This window comes from Macrobrachium rosenbergii, chromosome 2 (assembly GCF_040412425.1).
Source record: "Macrobrachium rosenbergii isolate ZJJX-2024 chromosome 2, ASM4041242v1, whole genome shotgun sequence".
In the NCBI taxonomy this organism is placed as follows: domain Eukaryota; kingdom Metazoa; phylum Arthropoda; class Malacostraca; order Decapoda; family Palaemonidae; genus Macrobrachium; species Macrobrachium rosenbergii.
In genome coordinates, this window is record NC_089742.1 from 15,680,668 (window position 1) to 15,687,402 (window position 6,735).

The 6,735-nt window shown below is 39.3% G+C and overlaps 1 protein-coding gene across 1 annotated transcript in view; it reads right to left on the reverse strand.

Annotated features, from left to right (window-relative positions):
• The window catches only part of LOC136843781 (uncharacterized), a 54,152-nt gene extending 48,583 nt beyond the window's left edge, over positions 1 to 5,569 (reverse strand). Inside the window, exon 1 of the mRNA XM_067112496.1 lies at positions 4,732 to 5,569. The gene's annotated coding sequence lies outside the window, so the exon portion shown is untranslated. The remainder of the gene's footprint in view (positions 1 to 4,731) is intronic.
• Positions 5,570 to 6,735: the final 1,166 nt, after the last annotated feature.

Consider the following 6,735-nt stretch of genomic DNA (forward strand, 5'->3'; position numbering starts at 1 on the left):
ATAGTAAGTATATCTTAGTTTAACCAGACCACTGAGCTGATTAACAGCTCTCCTGGAGAGGGCTGGCCCGAAGGATTAGACTTATTTTACGTGGCTAAGAACCAGTTGGTTACCTAGCAACGGGACCTACAGTATATTGTGGAATCCGAACCACATTAATGCGAGAAATTAATTTCTATCACCAGAAATAAATTCCTCTTATTCTTCATTGGCCGGTCGGAGATTCGAACTCGCGGCCAACAGAGTGGTAGCTGAGAACGGAACCCGCCCTTCCCAACGAAGAACTATCTAGTGTGAAGACAGAGGTAGGTGTTTCAGGAGAATTTTAACATAAAAGCTGCTGTTCGTCAAGGATTAAATAACAGCACTGAATCTTTTGCCTTTGACAAAGAATTATAGAAACGAAGGCCCATTTGTTTGCGGATGACCGGGAGTTAACATCAGATTCAGAATTAGAGATCTTGATAAGATGGAAGAATGAAATGGAGAAAGTAAGCAGGAACATCAATATGAGCAAAACAAAGCCTGTGATGACAGTTAAAGAAGCTAAGGAAATATAGAGGATGCTAAGGAAGAGGTGCAGTAGTTAGATCAGTATTCTGTAGCTAATGTAACAGACGGGTTCAAGAGATGTTCATGGCTGTAGAGTACAAATAGAGTACAGTAAGTGAGAACTGCTTTCTAAATGTATTCAAGAGTAGTAAATAGTTAAGGGCCCATCTTTCTTCCTATTGTGGAAGAAAGATGGGCCCTTAAAGAGGTAAAATTATATTTTGTTACCTAGTGAACACGCCGGAATGACAGACAGGTATTGAGAGGGGGGATGAGGAAAAAAAAGTAACAAAGTCCTGGAAAGAGACTGAGAGAAATTAGGTATATAATAGTATGACATTAGTAAACTAAGCAAAAACTGACGATGCAAGTACAAACAGTCTACCAGAATATGAAGGAGATATAATAGACATTTTCAATCTGTGAGGTTACCGGGCGATAAGTATAGCAGGAAAAGTTACATTACAAGGGCGGAAGTCGATGAGAGATGTTTTGTCTAGCGAAAAAGAAAAAGAAACTGAAGTCTCAAAGGTTGACATTGTATGGATACGGGATGAGAAGAGGGGAGCAGAAAAAAGAAAACCAGTAAAAAGGCCAAGAAAATCATGAATCACTTCAGAGGTGAAGCTCTTAACCATATGGGGAGTCAAATGTTAAGTATACTTTAGTTTTACCAGACCACTGAGCTGATTAACAGCTCTCCTAGGGCTGAGCCCGAAGGATTAGACTTATTTTACGTGGCTAAGAACCAATTGGTTACTTACCAACGGGACCTACAGCTTATTGTGGAATCTGAACCACATTATAGCGAGAAATGGATTTCTATCACCAGAAATGAATTCCTCTAACTCTTCATCAGCCGGCCGGGGAATTGAACTCCGGCCCATCGAGTGACAGTCCGCAGCTCTACCGGCTCACCCAACAAAGAGCTTATATGGGGAGTCACTCAGAAAATGTACTGGAGAAAGACAGTTGAGAAAACTCTTGTCACACTTTTTACACAGTAAAGGTAAAACATGGTGTAAAAACCTTCTTAATGATGAGGAGGCCAATGAAATACAAAAATACTTGTGTATGCGCACCATCAAAATTTAGGATGATGAGAGCGATTCAAGACGTCAAATCCCGACCCTAAGGACGTTACATACCGATCCATAGCTTGTACCAAGGTAACTTCATTTAGCTTACCCCATAGGACCAAGTGAAGATGGAAACTGGCCTCAAAGTGGGCGATGGTAAGTGTAAAGGTGGTGTTTATTACCAGGAGACTGTACTTACTTACACATACATAGTGTGAGGAAATAGCACAGTTGAGAGATCACTATGGTTATTGAAAATACATTTTTGGTGATATTGGCCAAGATTGTTTATATATACATACACACACACACACACACACACACACACACATATATATATATATATATATATATATATATATTTTTTTTTTTTTTTTTTTTTTTTTTTTTTTTTTATTATATATTTACTTTTACTTTTTACTTGTCACTACAAAGCCTACAGGTCCAAATGAAGAAACTCTGACACCCTGGCAGGATTCGAACTCGTACCCAGAATGTCAAAAATAACCACTTGACGAAGAAGAAGGCTTGCTGCGTCAGAATTTCTTCATTTGGTTCCTTACTTGGACTTTAGACTTTTTTGGTGACAAGCTCATCCAAAATGTGTAAGGGAATACAGAAGTTAAGAAGACTTTGCAGTCATTACAAGTAATATATATATATATATATATATATATATATATATATATATATATATATATATATATATATATATATATGTGTGTGTGTGTGTGTGTGTGTGTGTGTATATGTATGTATGTGCAGGGCTAGTCCGGTGACTTGTCAGCCAGAGTTTCAAGGGTGATACGTGATAAAGGCCTCTTGTATTCCTTTTTGTCACCCATTTAAGTACGGGCAAAACCCAACGTTGCTTAACTTTCCTGATCCAATAATCCGGGATATAGCAAAGATTTATAGCCATTTTTACGGGCCTTTGTATGACGTTATGTGTACAAACAAGCAGTAAGAAGAATAACATTATCAGTAATTGAGGGGAAGATGACATTGTAAATTTCCTTAAGAAAGTAAGACAGATAACAGAAAGGCTGACAGAAAAGAGCAGTGTGGGTTTTGCACAAGGAAGAGAAAGTGTGAACAAGAGATCTTGCTTAAACAACTGAATATGGTCTTTAAGAGTAAAGGGGAAAGTCTACAAGTTTTATGGAACGAGACTACTAGTCCCAAGTGTCACTCCAGGCCTGGTAAGATCCATCACAATCGAAAAACTACCAAGTACATAACTTGATGCTGGGTCAACAGAGGCACATTGAATTTTATTGGACATCAACCAAATTTACCGCCTAGGTGGGGGTCAAAGATTTTTCCTAGATAGTGACCCCAGCAATGTTTGGGGTCTTTATCTAGGACTAACATTTCTTTAGGGTCATTATCTTTATGATATTTACAGTCTTTTGTTTATGTTTTTACGGTCATCCCCAACAGGTTTGTACTAAACACGCTGCAAAGGTGGATACATACCGGGTTAAAACCCTTTGGGGTTACTGTCTAGGAAAGACCCGGAATCAAACCTGCAACTCATTGCTGTTCTAACCATTGGACTATGAAAAGACTGCTGCTGTTCAAACCAAGTCGCGATGTAATGGAATTCCCACCCGAACCTGGCAAATAGCATTTTATTGAAATTTTCTACTGAAGCACGAGTGAAATCATCTTTGACAGCGAACTCAAAAATTATTTTTCACCTCCGTGTTTTTATCTTTAATATTTTCTATAATCTGAAGATTTTTTAGCCTGTTTTTTTCCCCTTTACTACAATGAACAAACATTATTCCAAGATCGAATGAAATCATCCTTGACAACGAGCTGAAAAATTATTTTTCACCTCCGTGTTTTTATCTTTAACATTTTCTATAATTTGTAGAATTTTTAGCTTCTTTTTTCTTTACTACAATGAACAAAAATTATTCCACGAGCGTTCCTCGGCTGTTAGAAAACTAAATCTACATCAAGTAGATTCCGTCATTCAGGTTAAGCTCAGGGCTTGGAGTGGTGTGCCTCCGTTGACTAAGGACACTTTGTACGATACTATTTCAAAAAGGAATCCTGTCTTCATTGTTCAGAGTGCTTTTTGTAAGAAACAGATTTTTTAAGTTCTCTAACAATGAAATTTAACGTCTGTCCTATCATTGTGTTTCTGAGAGGTGTTATTCCTCCACATTTGTTCAGCATTTAAAAAGCCTAAGACTTGAATTTTTTCAGATAGTATAGTCAAGAAAATTTATTTATTTCAAAGCATATGAAGGTGATGTTTGAAAAATAAATGATATGGCGTGAAATGTACTCAAAATCACCTAAATCTGATAATTGGACATAACTTTCCTGTTGCGTGAACGGAAAAATATTTATCACTGACAAGATATAACTAAGTTTAAATCAATTCAACATTTGCCGTGTAGAATTCAACGTTATAGTTTTATTCTGTCTACAGATATCTACATTGTCCCTTCTCCTCTTGATTAATTTTGCACTGCAGCGTTGAAGCTGTAATGCCCTAAATACGAGTGAAGCTGATAAAAAGGTCACAGCTTCTAATCCTCCTCACACTAAAGATGAGGAACCGTCTTGATAACATTACGTTTGCACCTCGGTTTAAAAGAACCTCTCTCTCTCTCTCTCTCTCTCTCTCTCTCTCTCTCTCTCTCTCTCTCTCTCTCTCTCTCTCTCTCTCTCAATAAAGGTCAAATTGTCAACTCCCAGCATATGATTCCTTTAGTCCTAAGACATCGTTGCTGAACGGAATGTGTAAAAATGAAAAGAATGAAAAATCGAGAGGCCGCGATGAAGGAAGCTCCGTCCGTAGCAGCAGGTCGACAGTTCCAGGAGCATCGGCCCACAGCCTCCGGTGGACCCAGGGCAGGTGCAAAAACAAGTGAGTATAACTGACATCTATTCATTGTTCCGGCTTTAAAGCTTTTTAACATCATGAACAAAAGAAGAAAAAACAATCGTTTTTAAAGCTGCGCAGCTCCTTCTTTAATCACCATCACTATGCCGATGGAGTAGAGAAGGGGGAAAGGGAAGAGGAAATGATTTCCCGTTAGTAATGTCCAATTCACAAAAAGAGGAAATGCAGCCTTACCTGCGTGTGTTATTCTTACGGCGCCTGGTGGTTGAAGTGCTTTGGGTGATATAAAAAATATCTACAATTTTTTCTTCTTTTTTTGAAAATGGCGCCCTTCCTGGACCTCAAGCTGTGACGTCAGAGGATAAACACATGTCGAGAAGGTGCCATGTTACTCATTTTCCCAAGGAAAAAAACGATGCCACTGAAACACAGGCGGCCAATGAGAACGTGCTGGATCGTCAGATAGAAATGATAATATTTCCTCCTGCTTTTGGAACGAACACAGGTGGCACTTACAGGTGATTTTCAGAAGGAAAAACTGAACAATTTTCAGCACCAGGTAACTCTACGAGGTTCCACACCCACCGCTACCTCTGACTCCATCCTCTCTCACACCAGATTTCCCTCTGTCACTTTGGAATTAGCATTTTCGCCCTTCCATCGCTTTTCCGGTCTCTTTACTCACTTGGGCTCTATTCTAGGGAACCTTAGCGTTTCATGAGTAGCTTCTTGGCCCTGCAATCGCCTTCAAGTACACTGTTGCCAGATCAAACCACATGTGTATCCTAAACATAGCAGGCCGGACCCAACCGAGGCGGACAACTGGCACCTGGGAGGCAGCTGGATAGGGACGAGCGAAGGAGAGAGTGTGGCGGTGGCAGCGGCGGTGGCACCGACCCGGTGGGGGGAGGGGAGGAAAGAGAGAGTGAGGGGAAAGAGAGAGTGAGGGAGTGCGCGCTCGAGAGGAAACCAACAGCGCTCAATTCCCTGACCCAAATGCAAATAAATTTCCTCTTATCAAGAATTTTAGGAGAGTCACCCCGAATATTCTGTTTAGATGTTTTGGACGTCCCCCTTTCCATTCGGGAAGAGCTACGGTATTTCTTGCGCAAGGGAAGCCAGTCTTCCCATTCTTTCAACAGGTGTGAGGGGAAGAGAGAGAGAGAGAGAGAGAGAGAGAGAGAGAGAGATCAAGCATTGATTACTAGACGGACAATAAGCAATGGTTAAAGTCAGCACCTGTGGTGTGTGGTTGATACCTATGATTACGGAGAGTCGTTTTCAGATCCCTCTCACACTTTCCCAGATCAATAACGCAGACTGAAATTAGAACCCACCGAGTTTATAGAGTCCTTTATATTAAAGCATGGCAAACTCTCTCACTCTCTTTCTCTCTCTTTCTCTCTCTATCTCTCTCTCTCTCTTTATCGACCCGACGCGTTGCTTAGTGTGTGTGTGTAGGTATGTTCATCTCCAACTCGTAGAGCGTGTAAACGGCAGCGTTTGCGTCTGTCTGTCTCGTCTGTTTGTTTGCCTAACCCTACGGAAGTGAGGGGCCGGACATAAAAAGACCCTTCGGCTATGGGTCAGTGGCCGAGAGATTTATGCAGGTGCCTATTGTTGCCCCCAGCAACATTGGCAGGCGCTTCTGGTCTTCGTCTCTGGAAGAGGTGTTTGCATCAAGTGTTTGCCTTTGTCAGACACTGGAGCAACATCGACGTCTTCGTCATGACTATTATTAATATTATCATCTCCTTTACTGAGAGAAATGGCGATATCATCACGACTGACTGTTACCCTTATTGAAGAAACCATCCTCAATGAAATAACGTATTGTATTTTTACTGCAACTGAATTTAATGACTTTCAAAGGCCACTAACGGATTTTGTTACCTATAACATACTTTAGAATTACAGTCTTTAATTACACCGATGCATGAATAGCATGGCATTACACTGCATCCCATAACTGAAATTATTATCATGATAGCAGGAATGCAGCAATGTTTGTTTTTTTTTTATTTATCAAATATATTTTACTCCATTCAAATCTAAATAAAGGGTAATGTATATATATATATATATATATATATATATATATATATATATATATATATATATATATATATATATATATATATATATATATATATATATATATATATATATATATATATATATATATATAAATAAATGTGATTTATTTATGCACGTGGCGCTGCATTGTTCTATTTTATT